Genomic DNA, 20150 nt, shown 5'->3' with positions numbered 1-20150 from the left:
AGCTTGCAGGGAACATTAAAATGGACTGCAAAAGCTTCCATAGATATGAAAAGAGAAAAAGGTTAGTAAAGACAAACGTAGGTCCCCTGCAGTCAGAATCAGGGGAAATCATAACTGGGAACAAAGAAATGGCAGACCAATTGAACAAGTACTTTGGTTCGGTATTCACTAAAGAGGACACAAACAACCTTCCTGATATAAAAGGGGGTCAGAGGGTCTAGTAAGAAGGAGGAACTGAGGGAAATCCTTATTAGTCGGGAAATAGTGTTGGGGAAATTGATGGGACTGAAGGCCGATAAATCCCCAGGGCCTGATGGTCTGCATCACAGAGTACTTAAGGAGGTGGCCTTGGAAATAGCGGATGCATTGACAGTCATTTTCCAACATTCCATAGACTCTGGATCAGTTCCTATGGAGTGGAGGGTAGCCAATGTAACCCCACTTTTTAAAAAAGGAGGGAGAGAAAACAGGGAATTATAAACCGGTCAGCCTGACATCGGTAGTGGGTAAAATGATGGAATCAATTATTAAGGATGTCATAGCAGCGTATTTGGAAAAGGTGACATGATAGGTCCAAGTCAGCATGGATTTGTGAAAGGGAAATCATGCTTGACAAATCTTCTGGAATTTTTTGAGGATTTTCCAGTAGAGTGGACAAAGGAGAACCAGTTGATGTGGTGTATTTGGACTTTCAGAAGGCTTTCGACAAGGTCCCACACAAGAGATTAATATGCAAAGTTAAAGCACATGGGACTGGGGGTAGTGTGCTGACGTGGATTGAGAACTGGTTGGCAGACAGGGAGCAAAGAGTAGGAGTAAATGGGTACTTTTCAGAATGGCAGGCAGTGGGGGTATCGCAAGGTTCTGTGCTGGGGCCCCAGCTGTTTACACTGTACATTAATGATTTAGACGAGGGGGATTAAATGTAGTATCTGCAAATTTGCGGATGACACTAAGTTGGGTGGCAGTGTGAGCTGCGAGGAGGATGCTATGAGGCTGCAGAGTGACTTGGATAGGTTAGGTGAGTGGGCAAATGCATGGCAGATGAAGTATAATGTGGATAAATGTGAGGTTATCCACTTTGGTGGTAAAAACAGAGAGACAGACTATTATCTGAATGGTGACAGATTAGGAAAAGGGGAGGTGCAACAAGACCTGGGTGTCATGGTACATCGGTCATTGAAGGTTGGCATGCAGGTACAGCAGGCGGTTAAGAAAGCAAATGGCATGTTGGCCTTCATAGCGAGGGGATTTGAGTACGGGGGCAGGGAGGTGTTACTACAGTTGAACAGGGCCTTGGTGAGGCCACACCTGGAGCATTGTGTACAGTTTTGGTCTCCTAACTTGAGGAAGGACGTTCTTGCTGTTGAGGGAGTGCAGCGAAGGTTCACAAAACTGATTCCCGGGATGGTGGGACTGACATATCAAGAAAGACTGGATCAACTGGGCTTGTATTTACTGGAGTTCAGAAGAATGAGAGGGGATCTCATAGAAACGTTTAAAATTCTGACAGGTTTAGACAGGGTAGATGCAGGAAGAATGTTCCCAGAACCAGGGGTCACAGCCTAAGGATAAGGGGTAAGCCATTTAGGACTGAGATGAGGAGAAACTTCTTCACCCAGAGAGTGGTGAACCTGTGGAATTCTCTACCACAGAAAGTTGTTGAGGCCAATTCACTAAATATATTCAAGAAGGAGTTAGATGTCGTCCTTACTACTAAGGGGATCGAAGGGTATGGCGAGAAAGCAGGAATGGGGTACTGAAGTTGCATGTTCAGCCATGAACTCATTGAATGGCGGTGTAGGCTCGAAGGGCCGAATGGCCTACTCCTGCACCTATTTTCTATGTTTCTAAATATAAAAACACAGTAAGAGTTTCTGCAGGTATATAAAAAGGGTAGCTAAAGTAAACGTTGGGCCCCTAGAGGATGAGACTGGGGAACTAATAATGGGAGACAGGAAAATGGCAGAGACTTTGAACGAATATTTTGCATCAGTCTTCACGGTGAAGACACTAAAAGCATCCCAATAATTGATAATCAAGGGGCTATTGGCCGGGGGGGGGTGGGGGGGGACATAAAACAATCACTTTCAGTAGTGAAAAAGTACTGGCAAACTAATGGGATTGGAAAACCGCAAATGTAACACCCCTATTTAAGAAAGGAGGGAGACAGAAAGCAGGATACTATAGACCAGTTAGCCTAACATCGGTCATTGGGAAAATGCTGGAGTCCATTATTAAGGAAGCAGTAGCAGGATATTTAGAAAATCATAATAATCAAGCAGAGTCAGCATGGTTTTATGAAAGGGAAATCATGTTTGACAAATTTGCTGGAGTTCTTTAAGGATGTAACGAGCAGAGTGGATAAAGGGGAACCAGTGAATGTGGTGTATTTGGATTTCCAGAAGGCATTCGATGTGTTCAGGAGGGAGTTGGATGTAATCCTTGCGGCTGGGGGTGTGGAGGGGGCGTGGGGGTGAGGTGCTGGGGTGGGTGATCAGCCATGATCTTGTTGAATGGCGGTGCAGGCTCGAAGGGCCGAATGGCCTACTCCTACACCTATTTTCTATGTTTCTATAAGGTGCCACATAAAAGGTTACTTCACAAGATAAGAGCTCAAGGGGTTGGGGATAATATATTAGCATTGATAGAGGATTGGCTAACTAACAGAAAACAGAGAGTTGGGATAAATGGATCATTTTCAGCTTGAGAATCTGTGACTAGTGGGGTGCCACAGGGATCGGTGCTGGGGCCTCAACTATTTACAATCTATATTAATGACTTGGATAAAGGAACCGAGTGTAATGTAGTCAAATTTGCTGATGATACAAAAAGATAGGTGGGAAAGGAAGTTGTGAGGACGCAAAGAATCTGCAAAGGGATATAGACAGGCTAAGTGAGTGGGCAAACATTTGGCAGATGGCGTATAATGTGGGAAAATGTGAGGTTATCCACTTTAGCAGGAAAAATAAAAAAGCAAATTATTTAAATGGGAAGAGATTACAAAATGCTGAGGCACAGAGGGATTTGGGGTCCTTGTACATGAAACACAAAAAGTTAGTATGCAGGTACAGCAAGTAATTAGGAAGGCAAATGGAATGTTGACCTTTATTGCAAGGGGAATGGAGTATAAAAGTAGGGAAGTCCTGCTACAACTGTAGAGGGCATTGGTGAGACCACACCTGGAGTACTGCGTTCAGTTTTGGTCTCCTTATTTAAGGAGGGATATACTTGCATCGGAGGCAGTTCAGAGAAGGTTCACGAGGTTGGGCCTATAATTGAAGTTTCGAAGAATGGGAGCTGATCTTATTGAAAGGTATAAGATTCTGATGGTGATTGACAGGGTAGATACACTGAGAGGATGTTTCCCCTCATGGGGGAATCTCGAACTAGGGGGCATAGTTTCAGAATAAGAGGTCGCCCATTTAAATGAGGAGGACTTTCTTCTCTCAGAGGATCGTGAATCTTTGGAATTCTCTACCCCAGAGAGCTGTGGAATCTGGGTTACTGAATACATTTAAGGTGGAGATAGTCAGATTTTTGAATGATAGGGGAGTCAGGGGTTATGGGGAGCGGGCAGGGAAGTGGAGTTGAGGCCAAGATCAGATCAGCCATGATCTTACTGAATGACGGAACAGGCTAGAAGGGCCAAGTGGCCTACTCCTGCTCCTATTTCTTATGTTTCTTATATCAAGAGTATATTCACAGCAACAAACTGGCATTTCAAATGGGTCATCTCTAAAAAGAGGGCACAGAAAAAAAGTTTTCATTTTTAAATAGTTCCAATTTTTAAAAAGGAAGACTTCAAGTTTATAGCAAACAAAATATATCAAGAGGTTACCACACACTTTCAATCAAAATGCATCATTCTGGCTATTGTACACTCTGGGGACAAGGGGAAAACATTCAGCCCAATACTCAATGCGCTGTTTGGTTGATTCTCTTTCATTAGTCAGATCACTTCTTCCACAACCGAAACATCACCAACTGCAGTACTTCACCTTAATGCTGCAATAACTCAAAATGCTCTGTGCAGACACAATCCAAGTTTGGAAGAGACGCATCTACGCTTGTATAGTTTGCTGTTTTTCCACATTTTATGTTTAAATGGACATAATATGAAAATATCAGTGGCCCACCATCAGTGACTATTCCATCCCACTCCCTAAAGGCTCAAGTCAGAAGTACAATGAAGCACTCACCACTACTCTGGGGGTGTGCAGTGACAACACTCGAGAAGCTCTGACCAGGACTGAGCAGTTTGCTTGACTGTGCCCTTGAATTCAATACCTGCTCTCTTCCATTACCAGTGCACTGTGGCTGTACAATCTGCAGGCTACATTGCAGAAACTCTACCAAGGTAACTTTGATACCACATCCCTCTCCACGACCTCAAACAATGAGAAGGACAAGAGCAGCAAAATGTCACGGGGAGTACCATCAACTCCCAAGTACCGCCTCAAAGTCACACCGGCCCGACTTAGGCATGTAGGCCCCAAGTTTCCACACGTGGCGAAAAAGGCGCACCTCAGAGCTGGGTGCCTGTTTTTCGCTGCCTGCCGCTGCCGTCAAGACGAGACACTGACGCCACACCGCTGCCTGTCTCCAACATGAAAGGCCTGCCTCAAGCACTGCAGCTCAGCTCGAAGGCTACTTGCTGCCGCTGCCGTCGAGATACTGACGCCTGAAGCACTTTCACACAGGTAGGAACATGGTTTATTTAATCTTTTCTTTGCTTATAAATTTTTATTCAGGTAGGATTTATTTGTACAATATCTGTATAAGTATAACTAAGGATTGATTGTAGAATTTAATGACTTCCCTTCCACCCCGCCCCCCACCTCACCTCGTTCCCTATGCCTAATTTGTAACTTGCGCCTGATTTTTTAAAGTGTAGACAAGGTTTTTTCAAGCGTACAAAAATCTTCACTTACTCCATTCTAAGTTAGTTTGGAGTACGTTTTCACTGTGGAAACTTTGAAACCAGGCGTCAGTGGCCGGACACGCCCCCTTTTGAAAATAAAATTCTGTTCCAAAGTGAAACTGTTCTACCGGACTAGAACTGGAGGAAACTAAATGTGGAGAATTCCGATTTCTAAGATACTCCGTTCTACACCAGTTGCTCCTAAAAATCAGGAGAAAATCATGTGGAAACTTGGGGCCGTAATCACTGTTCCTTTGCTGCTGCTGGGACAATATCCTAAAATTCCCCGACCAGCAGCATCACAAGGGCTGCAGCGGTTCAAGAAGGCAACCCACCACCTTCTCAGGGCAACTCGGGATGGGCAATAAAATCAGTCTTGCCAGCATAGCCCATGCTCCGAGAACAAAGTTAAAAATAAACTCAACTCCAATCCCAGAGTTGGATGTGATGATGTCAGCATCTCCCAACACCCGGGTCTCATTCAGCTGAAGCAACCTCAAGTAAACGTGCAGGAATCAAAAAGGCCAGTGACGTAAAAAATAACGTCAATCCATCAACTACACTCGGGATTGCCAGCAGGCATTCGAGACCAATGTTTTGGGATATGTAGGTATTGGCAGTGTCATGCAATATACAAGTGTCTTTAATAGTCAATGCCTTTCCCATCTCCAGGCCAGCACCTCACATATCAGTGACAACTAATCACTCCTTACCTAGGCAAATATCTCAGTGCCTCAAAGCGCTTTATAGCCAATTAAGTACTTTTGGAGTGTAGTCACTGTTGTAATGTGGGAAACGCAGCAACCAACTTGCACACAGCAAACGCCCACAAACAGCAATGTGATAATGAACAGATAATGTGTTTAGGTGATGTTGGTTGAGGGATAAATATTGGCCCAGGAAACCGGGGATAACTCCCTTACTCGTCTTCAAAATAGTGGCATGGGATCTTTTACATCCACTTGAGAGAGCAAACGTGGCCTCGGTTTAACGTCTCATCCAAAAGATGGCACGTCTGACAGTGGGGCACTGCACTGGTATGTCAGCCTAGGTTTATGTGCTCAAGATACTGGAGTGGGACTTGAACCCAAACCCACAACCTTCTGACTCAGAGGAGAGTGTGCTACCTCACAGCTGATGCAGAATAGGAAGCGAAGGGCTTGTGGAGGGAGGGACGGAGTGGGGCCGGGTGTGGGGTAGGTACAAGAAGAATAAAAGCCCAAAAGACATTAGTTTTAGGGGCACAGTGCAAAGTAGTTTTTGGAGCAGAGTTCCAGAGCTCGGAGTGGAATGGCTTAAAGATTGCAGCTGCACTGCCGAGAAATCCTGCTCGCAGCCCTGCACTCTCTTCACCTTAAGACCACACCATCTCAATGTCTTCAGGGGAGTGCATTTTAGGGAATTATGACTAAAGTGTGGCTGGCCCATACACCACATCTTGTAACAGCAGAAAACATTCTGGTGAATGCTGATCCATCAAGAAAGACCCTTCTTTGAGTCGTCGAAATTCTTTGGAAAGTTTAAACCACGAGCCAACAGTGAAGTCATTCCTCCCAGAACACATTGTGACTCAGTAACCACAAATTAACAGCAGACCTAGTGATCACAGCAACCAAAATGCATCTATCCATCCCTCAAACCAGTTTAAGGGCGAAGCCAAGGTGCTCGCAGTATCAACTGGCAGAATAGAGACAAGTGTCACTACTCATCTAATCGTATATTACACAAGCAGGACCTGACTGCCCATCTCTTGCCTGCTGTGACACTCCCAACAAACCTCCACCAAACAGAACATGGAATACCAATCATGTCATTGTATAAAATAATAAAAAGTGGTTCCATCTTGGGATAACACTATTCTAGCCTCCCGAAAGCATTGATAGATGCTGGGGTGCACAGTTCCAGGCAACGGAGACCCTCCCAAATGACCTTTCATATCATTTGTAAATGGATTAAAAAAACTAAAAGACAAAGAGTGAACAGAAAAATCAGGAAATTACTTTTCACATCCTCAGGACATCCCAAAGTACATTACAGCCAATTAATTACTTTGGAATAGTTATGTGGACAAACACAGCGAGTTTGTGCACAACAAGGTCCCTCAAACAGCAATGACCAGTTCATCAGCTTTTGGTGATATTGGTAGTGGGATGAATGTTGCCCAGGCAACACTATTCTTCAAATACAGTCGTGGGATGTTTTGTGTCCACTTGAACAGTTTAACGTCTCACCTCCGACAAGAAAGTGCGCCCTCAGTATTGCTGAAGTGTCAGACTAGATTATATGCTCCCAGTCTTGACATGGTGTTTGAACCCAAGATGTCTGCCAAATGAGCCAAGTTGATAAACAGTACATAGGACCAATCATTTTGAAGTCAGGGTCTGTAAAGAATTTGTATTTGTGACACTTTACATGACCTCAGCATGTTCTGAAGTGCATCACAGCCAACTAAATACTTTTGGAAGTAACCACTGCTGTATCGTACAGAGACACAGCACCAATGAGATCATCTGTTTTTTTCTGAGTGATGCCGGTGGGGCGACTAATGTCGGCCAGGATACCGGGAGAACTCCTCAGCTCATTTGATGTTTCAAATGATGCTAGTAGCCTTTTTTGATTGTGAAACCATTTGGTACCCAGACAGCCTCAACTAGGCCAAAGGACAAGGTGGGCACAAAAGGAAGAGGAGCAGTGTACTCAGCTATCTGAAGAAATGGAGGATAAGGAAGAGAAGCAGTGCACTCAACAGTATTTTTATTTATTCATTCATTCATGGTATGTGGCAAGGCCAGCATTTATCGCCCATCCCCAATTGCCCTCGAGATAATGAGCTGCTTTCTTGAACCGCTGCAGTCCGTGTGTTGAAGGTATTCACACAGGGCTATTAGGGAGGGAATTCCAGGATTTTGACCCAGCGATGAAAGAATGGCAATATATTTTTAGGTGAGTCACTCCCCGCAGAATACTCAGCCTCTGACCTGCGCTTGAACCCACAGTATTTATGCGGCTGGTCCAGTTAAGTTTCTGGTCAATGGTGACCCCCCACCCCCCCCACAAGATTTTAATGGTGGGGATTCAGTGATGGTAATGCCATTGAATGTCAAGAGGTGGTGGTTAGATTCTCTCTTGTTGGAGATAGTTATTGTCCGGCATGAATGTTACTTGCCACTTATCAGCCCAAGCCTGAATATTGTCCAGTTCTTGTTGCACGTGGGCACAGACTGCTCCATTATCTGAGTTGCGAATGGAACTGAACACTGAAATCATCAGCAAACATTCTTCAGACCCTATGATGGAGGGAAGGTCACTGATGAAGCAGCTGAAGATGGTTGGGCCTCGGATACCTCCTTGAGGAACTTCAGCAGTGATGCCCTGGGGCCGAGATGATTGGCTTTCATCATCCACAACCATTTTTCTTTGTGTTAGATATGACTCCAGCCAGTGGAGCGTCCTCCCCCTGATTTCCATTGACTTCAATTTTACCAGGGCTCCTTGATACCACACTTGGTCAAAGGCTGCTTTGATGTCAAGGGCAGTCATTCTCACCTCACTTCTAGAATTCAGCTCTTTGGACCAAGGCTGTAATGAGGTCAGGAGCCGAGTGGTCCTGGCAAAATCCAAACTGAGCATCAGTGAGCAGGTTATAGGTGAGTAGGTGTCGCTTGATAGCACTTCCATCATTTTGCTGCTGGGGCGGTAATTGGCCAGATTAGATTTGTTCTGCTTTTTGTGGACAGGACATACTGGGCCATTTTCCACTTTGTCAGGTAGATGCTGTAGCCGTACTGGAACAGCTTGGCTAAAGAAACGGCTAGTTCTGGAACACAAGTCTTTAGCACTACAGCCAGAACGTTGTGAGGGCCCGAAGCCTTTGCTGTATCCAGTGCGCTCAGCGGTCCCTTGATAACACGTGGAGTGAATCAAATTGGCTGAAGACTGGCTGCTGTGATGGTGGGGACCTCAGGAGGAAGCGGAGATGGATCATCCACTCGGCACTTCAGGCTGACGATGGTTGTCAACACTTCAGCTTTGTCTTTTGCACTCACGTGTGGGGCTCCGCCATCATTGAGGATGGGGATATTCATGGAGCCTCCTCCTCCTGTTGGTGGACCATTAAACAACTACCATTCACGACTAGATGTGGCAGGGCCGTTGATTGTGGGATTGCTTAGCTCTGTCTATAGCGTGCTGCTTCCGCTGTTTAGAATGCATATACTCCTGTGTAGCAGCTTTCCCTCATTTTCAAGTACATCTGGTACTGCTCCTTTCATGCAGAAGCACTCCTCATGGAACCTGGTTTAGTACCCTGGTTGATGGTAATGGTAGAGTGAGGGATACGAGATTACACATTGTGGTGGAATACAATTCTGTTGCTGCTGATGGCCCATGTGGCTCATGGATGCAGTTTTAAGCTGCTACATCTGTTCTGAATCTATCCCATTTAGCATAGTGGTAGTGCCACACAACACAGTGGAGGGTGTGCTCAGTGTGAAGACGGGAATCCATCTCCAAACAGTCTGCGTGGTAGTCGCTGCTACCAATACTTTAGGAGTGACCACTGCACAGATGCATCTGCGACAGGTAGGTTGGTGAAGACAAGGTCATGTAAGTTTTTCCCCTCATTCTCTCATCACCTGCCACAAGCCCAGTCTGGTAGCTAATTCCATCAGGACTCCGCCAGCTCAGTGAATAGTAATGATACCGAGCCACTCGTGATGGACATTGAAGTCCTTCACCCAGAGTACATTCTGTGCCTTTGCTACCTGATGCCACACTTGGTCAAAGACTGCTCTGATGTCAAGGCTTCCCAAGTGGCATTCGACATAGAGGAGTATCAGCTGAGGGAGGGCGGTAGGTGATAATCAGCAGGACGTTTTCCTTGCCTACGAGACTTGGGAGTCCGGAGTCAGAGTCCCAGGGCCACTCCCTCCCGACTGTATATAAATTTCCGCCACCTCGGGTGGATCTGTCTGCTGGTGGGACAGGACATACCCAGGGATGGTGATGGAGGAGCCTAGGACGTTGGCTGAGAAGGTATGATCCTGTGAGTACGACGGGTGCTTGACTAGTTTATGGAAAAAGCTCTCCCAATTTTGGCACAAGTTCCCAGATGTTAGTGAGGAAGATTTTGCAGGGTTGACTGGGCTGGGTGTGCTTTTGTCATATCCAAATCAGGTGCCTAGATCAATATTGGGTGGCCTGTCCAATTTTATTATTCTTACAGTTTTTCGTAGCGGCTTGGTACAACTGAATATTCCAGGCACACAAATCTCTAGTGCACAGGTACAAAAAAATAATCAAAAAGGCCCGGTGGACTTTAACTCAAGGAGGCTGGCAACAGAAGTAAGCAAGTGTTACTTCAATTGTTCAGATCCTTGATCAGGCCGCTCCTGGAGTACTGCGTTCCGTTTTGGGCACCAAACCGAAAGACAGCAGTTCTGGCGAAGGGATGAAACGTTAACTCTCTTTCTCTCCACAGATGCTGCCTGACCCACTGAGATTTCCAGCATTTTCTGTTTTTACTCAAGACGGCTATGTTGGCCTTGGAGGAGGTGCAGCGCAGATTCACCAGAATGATATCAGCACCTCAAAGGTTTGCTGGAGATCAAGTTTAAGAGTTTGTAAAGGAATCCATCTTGTACAGAAAGAATTTGTTTATATTAAGTTCCATTTTCTACGGTTGAGAACCCAAGCGGAAATCTGCAAATGGTTAACTGTAGACTTTCCATATAGAGAGGCCGTGAGCAGCCTGCTTCTGGGCTACGGTCACACATAGTTTACAATTACAGATTAAGTTATCTGTAATTAACAATAATACATGCTATGCCTGGCCAACACTTAGCACTAGTGTTAATTTTGGGACTATGGAATAGTGAAATAAATATTTAGAATGCCAGGAACTGCTTGATAATGGGGGTTGAAAACTGGCGCACGGTTAATCCAAGATCGTGTGATTAATGCAGTTAGAAATGCATTAAAATGGCAGAATTGCAAAGAGAGGTTGGGAGAAGGGTTGATCTTTATCGACTGTAATCTTCTGTGGCAAAGCATCCTTTGTATTCTTGGTGTTGGCTGTGCATATGTAATAGTTAACTTTTAATAAATGGCAAGTGTTTGACTCCATTTCCAAAAACTCATTCTTGGCATATAGACAATATAGCATTCCAAAATTTACATTCCCAACAGGTTAAATGATGATGACAGGTTGAAGAAATTAGCTTTCATTCCCTTAAGTTTAGATGGCTGAGGGGTGATCTAATCTTGCTGTATAAAATGATAAAGGGATTTGATAGGGTACATACAGAAGCTATTTCCTTTGGTGGAGGAATCCAGGACAAATCGAATTAGAGCCAGGCCATTTAGGAGTGAAATCAGGAAGCACTTGATCACACAAAGGGTAGTGAAAATTTGGAACTCTCTCCCCCAAAATGGCTGTGGATGCTCCCGATACAAATGCTACTGATTAAACTAGACATCCAGAGAAGATCTCGATTTAAAACATCTGGTTCGAGCAATACAAATACAAATGACACAATCATGCTGAAATGAGCAACATATAAACTTCTTACGGTAGATGTTGAGGGGATGTTTACCCTGGCTGGGGAGTCTAGAACTAGGGGGCATGGTCTCAGAATAAGGGGTCGACCATTTAATACAGGTACTGGGATATGGAGAAATGTCTTCACTCAGAGGGTTGTGAATCTTTGGAATTCTCTGCCCCAGAGGGCTGCAGATGCTCAGTCATTGAGTATATTCAAGAGAGGTCGATAGATTTTTGGATATTTAGGGAATCGATGGATACAAGGAAAGGGCAGGAAGGTGGAATTGGGGTAGATCAGCCATGATCTTATTGAATGGCGGAGCAGGCTCGAAGGGCCGAATGGCCTACTCCTATTTCTTGGTTTCACAATCATTTACAGATAAGAACGTATCAGGTATTTCAATGCTCACTAGAAGTCTGCAGCTGCAGCACAGAAGACAACGCACTTTTATAAATGTGTTTTAAAAAGCGTGGGGTAAAGGAGAATAGGCCTCTTCCCCATTACCTTTCGAAAGATTCAAATCATTAAAATCTAGTGCAGCATTTTATTACTGGAACATCACAAGACGGCACCGATAGAAACTCAGTCATGCAGGACCACACGAACAAACCACACGAACCACAGACTTCTTCCTCTGATGCTTCCAAGGACAGGACTGCAATCAGCAACGGCAAGTCAACTGTGAACCGCTTTCATTTGTACAGTACACAGAGAGAGAGAGAGAGAGAGAGAGAGAGAGAGAGAGAGAGAGAAATTAATTGTAGAGACTAAAAGAAAACTTGCAAAGTACAGAAAATTCAGGAAACGTGCAGGTCCATCAAAGCCTGGCAAATAAACGCAGGCTACCATTACAAATGGGGCCTTTCATCAGAATAGATATCAGACAAGGGCTTGGGAGTAGAAAGAATGTCCCATGCCCCAATCTTCAGCCCCGGTGCCCTGAAGCCTAGGGAACTCAGTCGCATTTGCGCTTCCAATTCTCCTGTTTGAATTTCACGCATGGGTTAATATCAGCAAGCAATGCAAGCTAATGGAAGTACTGTACTGATTTAAACTTTATATGTGGCCCCAACACTCCAGGACACGCACTGATGCAACCTAATAGGACAAAAGCTTGGACATGCTTCGTTTACAAAACGAAGAGTTAAGTTAAATGACTACTTTCATAGGTACAGCTGATTGTTTTGCAAGACAAAAACTGCAGGAACGCCCCAAAGCAACTGAAAATGTCATGAGCATTCTGCAAACTAATCTGCAGGTTCAAATGACGTTCATGAAAAAGAGGGAATTCACCTGAACCGTGTCATTAAATGACTAACAATGCAGCTACTCCCTCGGAGTCGATCATGTTACACAAGCTAGCCGCCTGCCTGCAACACCTCACCACTTCAGTGCAAAAATCAGGATAGTGATTACCCGAGCCAATCAGAAAGAAACAAGCAAAGAAAAATGGCAACGTTGAGCGTGTACATTTATCACGGAGCAGCAGCAGCAAGGTGTGGTTTCTGAGGCATTGGAGCAATTCACAGTCGAGGTAATGTTGACAAGCTGCCTGAGCTCAATCTATTGGTTTATTAGTCATCAGAGCCTCTCAACAGGTTACTGACTTGATGCAGGAGATGCTCGTCACTCAAGACACAACTCCTTCTGTAATAAAACCAGTCAGTTGTGGTATTACCACCTACGATGAAGTCATTGCCCTGAACAGTTGCATACTTCACACCCACTGCATTGTGGAAAAAGAACATAACTCCCAGATTCAATAGACAGATGCACTACGCAGTTATATATCTAGGAGAAGGTTCCAGGATCAATACCAGTTCTGTGTTAAATTAGCCAATCTCAACCGGGGTACCAAGAGAATACTAGGCTCTGCACCCTAGACTTGGGGGTGAGGGGGTGGAATTCTGCCAGAGCCGTCGGTCCTAATTGCCAGCCAACTATCCATTAGAAAGTCTCGGCTATAAAGCCTTCCTCACCTCAACCTCATCTTTTCCCCGTCATTCGCCAACTTCCTCTGGTTACACAGCAGCCCAGTCACCAAGCATTTCGAGCCACTACAGGGAAGAAAGCAGGTGACCCGATATGCTGTAAAGGCAGCTCACATCAATATTTTGGTGCAGGATAAAGTTCTGACACGTACTTCCTGGTTTCTCATCCTTGCCAATTGGGGAACTTAAAAGCAAAACATAAGAAATAGGAGCAGGGGTAGGCCACCTGGCCCCTCGAGCCTGCTCCGTCATTTAATAAGATCATGGCTGAACTGATCATGGACTCAGCTCCACTTCCCTGCCTGCACCCCATAACCTTTTATTCCCTTATCGCTCAAAAATCTGTCTATCTCCTACTTAAATATATTCATGACCCAGCCTTCACAGAGAATTCCATAGATTTACAACCCTCAGAAGAAATTCCTCCTCATCTCAGTTTTAAGTGGGCCGCCCCTTATTCTGAGACGATGGGTTCAAGTTTCGGGCCGCGCCTAAAACGGCGCAGCCCGGACCTGGACGCACGTTTTTCGCGCCAGAAAGTGCGCCTAAAAAAAACGTACCGATTATCCGGCTCCCTGCAGGTCCTCTGGAGCCGGGCGCGGCGCAGCACGAGCTGTGGGGGGGCGGAGCCAGTGCAGTAGCTCCAGGCGCCCAAAACTGTGGGAGGGGCCCGAAGCATGCAGCCCCTAGCCCTGGACGAATGGCCTCACTGCGGCTGCGTGAATAAGGCTCCTCCCACCCGACCCTACCCCCGCTCCCCCCCGCGACTCTTTCCCCCCCTCCCCCGCGAGACTCTCTCCCGCCCCCCCGCGACTCTCTCCCCCGCCCCCCCCGCGACTCTCTCCCCCTCCCCCCCCGCGACTCTCTCCCCCTCCCCCCCGCGACTCTCTCCCCCTCCCCCCCCGCGATTCTCTCCCCCTCCCCCCCCGCGACTCTCTCCCCCTCCCCCCCGCGACTCTCTCCCCCTCCCCCCCCGCGATTCTCTCCCCCTCCCCCCCCGCGACTCTCTCTCCCCCTCCCCCCCCGCGACTCTCTCTCCCCCTCCCCCCCCGCGACTCTCTCCCCCTCCCCCCCCGCGACTCTCTCCCCCTCCCCCCCCGCGACTTTCTCCCCCACCCTTCTCTCCTCCCCTCCCCCCACCCCCGCGACACTCTCTCCCCCCCGCGACTCACTCTCCCCCCCCCCACGACTCTCTCTCTCCACCCCCCACCCCGCGACATTCTCTCTCTCTCTCCCCCCCTCCGACTCTCTCTCTCTCTCTCTCCCTCCTCCTCCTCCTCCCCCCCTCCTCTCTCTCTCTCTCCTCCCCCCCTCCCGACTCTCTCTCTCCCGACTCTCTCTCCCGCCCCCTCCCCCGACTCTCTCTCCCGCCCCCTCCCCCGACTCTCTCTCCCGCCCCCTCCCCCGACTCTCTCTCCCGCCCCCTCCCCCGACTCTCTCTCCCGCCCCCTCCCCCGACTCTCTCTCCCGCCCCCTCCCCGACTCTCTCTCCCGCCCCCTCCCCCGACTCTCTCTCCCGCCCCCTCCCCCGACTCTCTCTCCTCCCCCCTCCCCGACTCTCGCTCCTCTCCCCCGACTCTCTCTCCTCTCCCCCGACGACTCTCTCTCTCCAACCCCCACCCCGCGACACTCTCTCTCTCTCCCCCCCTCCGACTCTCTCTCTCCTCCTCCTCTCTCTCTCTCTCTCCTCCTCCCCCCCTCCTCCTCTCTCTCTCTCTCTCTCTCTCTCCCGACTCTCTCTCCCGCCCCCTCCCCCGACTCTCTCCCCCGACTCTCTCTCCCGCCCCCTCCCCGACTCTCTCTCCCGCCCCCTCCCCCGACTCTCTCTCCTCCCCCCCCCGACTCTCTCTCCTCCCCCCCCCCCGACTCTCTCTCCTCCCCCCCCCCGACTCTCTCTCCTCTCCCCCCCCCCCCGACTCTCTCTCCTCTCCCCCCCCCCCCGACTCTCTCTCCTCTCCCCCCCCCCCGACTCTCTCTCCTCTCCCCCCCCCCCCCCGACTCGCTCTCCTCTCCCCACCCCCGACTCGCTCTCCTCTCCCCCCCCGACTCTCTCTCCTCTCCCCCCCGACTCTCTCTCCTCTCCCCCCCCCGACTCTCTCTCCTCCCCCCCCCCGACTCTCTCTCCTCTCCCCCCCCCCGACTCTCTCTCCTCTCCCCCCCCCGACTCTCTCTCCTCTCCCCCCCCCCGACTCTCTCTCTTCTCCTCCCCCCCCCCCACCGACTCTCTCTCTTCTCCTCCCCCCCCCCCCCACCCGCGACTCTCTCCCCCACCCCCCACCCCTCCCCCGAGACCCGACGCTACCTACCTATAAATCCAGCCCGAGGTCTTGGGCCCGGCCGTTCAGCCTCCTTCTCTCCCGTTCCCCCCTCTCCTCTCTCCTTCCCTCCCGGCGCTGCATTCGGTAAGTAGAAAATGTTTTATTTTTTGATTTTTTAATTTTTTATTAATTTTTTTGGATTGATTTATTGATTGATTTATTGATGTATTTTTCATTTATTATTGATGGCTCTTTATTTGTAAAACTGAAGTGTTTAAGTTTGTAAACTTCCCTTTAAACCCACTCCCCCCCTATTCCCTACGCCTGATTTTCTAAAGTGTAGACAAGGTTTTTTCAAGCGTACAAAAATCTTCACTTACTCCATTCTAAGTTAGTTTGGAGTAAGTTTTCACTGCCTAAACTTTGAAAACAGGCGTAAGTGGCCGGACACGCCCCCTTTTGAAAAAAAAAATGTTGTTCCAAAGTGAAACTGTTCTAACTGACGAGGACTGGAGCAAACTAAATGCCGAGAATTCAAATTTCTAAGATACTCCATTCTAAACCAGTTGCTCCAAAAAAACAGGAGCAACTCAGGCCGAAACTTGGCCCCTAATATCTCCTAGTTTTAGTTTCCCCGAGTGGAAATATCCTCTCTGCATCCACCTTGTCGAGCCCCCTCATTATCTTACATGTTTCGATAAGATCACCTCTCATTCCAATGTGTATAGGCCCAACCTATCTTCTTAAGTCAACCCCCTCATCTCCGGAATCAACCGAGTGAACCTTCTCTGAACAGCCTCTAATGCAAGTATATCCTTCCTTAAATACAAAGACCAAAACTGTATGCAGTACTCTAGGTGTGGCCTCACTTAATACCCTGTACAGTTGTAGTAGGACTTCTCTGTTTTTATACTCTATCCCCCTTGCAGTAAAGACTAACATTCCATTTGCCTTCCTGATTACTTGCTGTACCTGCATACTAACTTTTTGTTTCATGCAAAAGGACACCCAGGTCCCTCTGTACTGCAGCACTTAGCAATTTTTCTCCATTTAAATTATAATTTGCATTTCTATTTTTTCTGCCAAAGTGGATAACCTCACATTTTCCCACATTATACTCCACCTGCCAAATTTTTGCCCACACACTTAGCTTGTTTATATCCCTTTGCAGATTTTATGTGCCCTCCTCACAATTTGATTTCCCACCCATCTTTTATCATCAGCAAACTTGGTTGAACGGACAGAGTGTAATATAGCCAAGTCATTAATTTAGATCGGACTGATGTTGGGAGTAATCTTGCAACCTTTCATTCATTCCTGCTCACTGTTCTGGGTGCCGACTGCAACTCTACATGCCTCGATTCCGAGGAAAAGAGTGTTCGAAGATCAGGCCCTCAAAACTGCTACCAAGCTCATGGTCTCCTGTATGGCTCAGAGATATGGACCACGTAGAGTAGACACCTCAAGTCGCTGGAGAAATATCACCAACGATGTCTTCGCAAGATCCTACAAATCCCCTGGAAGGACAGACGCACCAACATTAGCATCCTCGACCAGGCCAACATCCCCAGCATTGAAGCACTGACCACACTCGATCAGCTCCATTGGGCAGGCCACATAGTTCGCATGCCAGACACGAGACTCCCTAAGCAAGTGCTCAACTCGGAACTCATTCACGGCAAACGAGCCAATGGTGGGCAGCGGAAGCATAGTGACGACACCCTCAAAGCCTCCCTGGTGAAATGCGACATCCCCACTGACACCTGGGAGTCCCTGGCCAAAGACCGCCCTAAATGCAGGAAGTGCATCCGGGAGGGGGCTGAGCACCTCGAGTCTCATTGCCGAAAGCATGCAGAAATCAAGCGCAGGCAGCGGAAAGAGCATGCGGCAAACTAGTCCCACCCACCCCGTCCCTCAACAACTATCTGTCCCACCTGTGACAGAGTCTATGGCTCTTGTATTGGACTGTTCAGCCACCAAAGAACTCACTTCAGGAGTGGAAGTAAGTCTTCCTCGATTCCGAGGGACTGCCGATGATGATAATGACATGCTTCTAATCTCTCTCTCTATCTATCTAGTACTGTTCCGCTCTAGATTTGACTAGTCCAACGCACTCCTGGCTGGCCTACCACATTCTACCCTACGTAAACTTGAGGTCATCCAAAACTTGGCTGCCCGTGTCCTAACTCACACCAAATCCCGCTCACCTATCACCCCTGTGCTCGTTGACCGACACTGGCTCCCGGTTAAGCAACTCCTCGATTTCAAAATTCTCATCCTTATTTTCAAATCCCTCCATGGCCTTGCCCCTCTCTATCTCTGTAATCTCCTCCAACCCCCGCCCCCCCCACCCCCCAAAAGATGTCTGCACTCCTCTAATTCTGCCCTCCTGAGCATCCCTGATTATAATCGCTCAACCATTGGTGACCGTGCCTTCTGTTGCCTGGGCCCCAAGCTCTGGAACCCCCTGCCTAAACCTCTCCGCCTCGCTTTCCTCCTTAAAGATGCTCCTTAAAAACCTACCCCTTTGACCAAGCTTTTGGTCACCTGCCCTAATTTGTTATGCAGCTCGGTGTCAAATTTTTAATCTCATAAGACTCCTGTGAAGCGCCTTGGGACATTTCACTACGTTAAAGGCGCAATATAAATACAGGTTGTTGTTGCAATCTTGCCTTTAGCTACAAGCCATAGAATTGATATCCAAGATTTTTTACATCTGTAATGCACCGAGACATCAACAAGGAAATGGTGAGTGCTTAGTGTCTACTTGGAGCCCAGCTGTGTCCAAGTAGGAACCAAGGAATCAAATGAAAGTAAAAGATCCACAATTCTAATACAAGCAGGGAATTCTCTCGGTTTCCTGGACAGCATTTATCACTCCACCAACGCCAGCGCATCATTAGTTTGCTGTTTGCAAATGTTCTGCTGTGGCCCAGTGGGTAGCACACTCGTCTCGGAGTCAGAAGGCTGTGGGTTCAAGTCCCACTCCAGAGACTTGAGCACAAAATCTAGGCTGACACTCCAGTGCTGTGTTGAGGGAGCACTGCACTGTCAGAGATATTGTCTTCCGGATGAGACATTAAACCAAGGCTCCATTTGCTCTCTCAGGTGTACTTGGCACTATTTTGAAGAAGAGCAGGGGAGTTATACCCAGTGTCCTGGCCAATATTTATCCCTCAATCAAAATAACAAAAACAGATTATCTGGTTATTATCACATTGTAGTATTAGGCAGTCCCTTGTATCGAGGATGACCTGCTTCCACACCAAAAAGGGATGAGTTCACAGGATGAGGGACCTGACATTCTAGGTCCCAAACTACATGTTGAAGGGTGGAAGATGCCTGCACGTGGATTTTTAACGTGTGGTGACTGTTGCACACCAGCCACCACACGGGCTTGACAGATCTAGGTCTTGATCCAGTGGTAAGGGTTAACCAAGATGACTGTTTGTGGGGGCTTGCTGTGTGCAAGTTGGTTGCCATGTTTCCCACATTACAACAGTGACTACACTCCAAAAGTACTTCACTGGTTGCTAAGTGCTTTGAGACGTCCAGTGGTCGTGAAAGGCGCTATATAAATCCAAGTCTTTCTTTTTGTGTTTGTCTACGTAACAGAATTAATTTGCAAAGTAATTCATTGCTTGCAAAGGATATGAAAGGTTCTATATATGAATGCATTTCTTTTACACACGCCCCCTGCCTGGTTCTGTTACCCAACATTGAGCGTCACCAGACAGTGACACACAACATTGGGTAATGCCCACCCAGGAACAGACATTTGCTACTCTGCTACATGAAATGACCTGCTCACATACTTTTAAGATTGAGGAAAATATTTTTTCCGCAATGAGTGGTTAGGATTTGGAATGCACTGCCTGATAGGGAAAACAAATTAAATAGCTTTCAAAAGGGAATTAGATAAATAGGATTATATAGGATTACATAGGATTTATGGCACAGAAACAGGCCATTTGGCCCAACCAGTCCATGCCGGTGATTATGCTCCACTCGAGCCTCCTCCAGTCTTTCCTCGTCTAAATCTATCAGCACAATCCTCTATTCCCTGCTCCCTCATATGTTTGTCTAGCCTCCCCTTAAATGCAGCGATACTATTCGCTTCAACCACTCCCTGTGGTAGCTAGTTCCACATTCTCACCACTCTCTGGGTAAAGAAGTTTTTTCTGAATTCCCTATTGGATTTCTCGGTGACTACCTTATATTGATGGCCTCTAGTTATGCTCATCCCCACAAGTGGAAACATTCTCTCTGTATCCACTCTATCAAAATCTTTCATAATTTTAAAGACCTCTATTATGCCAACCCTCAGCCTTCTCTTTTTCGAGAGAAAAGAGACCCAGCCTGTTCATCCTTTCCCGATATGTATACCTTTGCATTTCTGGTATCATCCTTGGGATACTTGGAGAAACAGGGATAT

The 20150-nt window shown here is 47.4% G+C and overlaps 1 protein-coding gene across 4 annotated transcripts in view; it reads right to left on the bottom strand.

The window, feature by feature from the left end:
- Positions 1-20150, bottom strand: part of mvb12a (multivesicular body subunit 12A) — a 61509-nt gene that overhangs the window by 37246 nt on the left and 4113 nt on the right. Inside the window, exon 1 of one of the 4 annotated variants that reach the window (XM_070867377.1) lies at positions 17020-17097. The exons of the other annotated variants lie outside the window; for them this stretch is intronic. The gene's annotated coding sequence lies outside the window, so the exon portion shown is untranslated. Of the gene's footprint in view, positions 1-17019; positions 17098-20150 lie in introns of those variants that run through there. 4 annotated transcript variants of the gene reach the window in all.

This window comes from Pristiophorus japonicus, chromosome 24, assembly GCF_044704955.1.
Source record: "Pristiophorus japonicus isolate sPriJap1 chromosome 24, sPriJap1.hap1, whole genome shotgun sequence".
Lineage (NCBI taxonomy): Eukaryota > Metazoa > Chordata > Chondrichthyes > Pristiophoridae > Pristiophorus > Pristiophorus japonicus.
The sequence above is the reverse complement of the archived record's forward strand: the minus strand, read 5'-3'. Positions and strand labels throughout refer to the sequence as shown.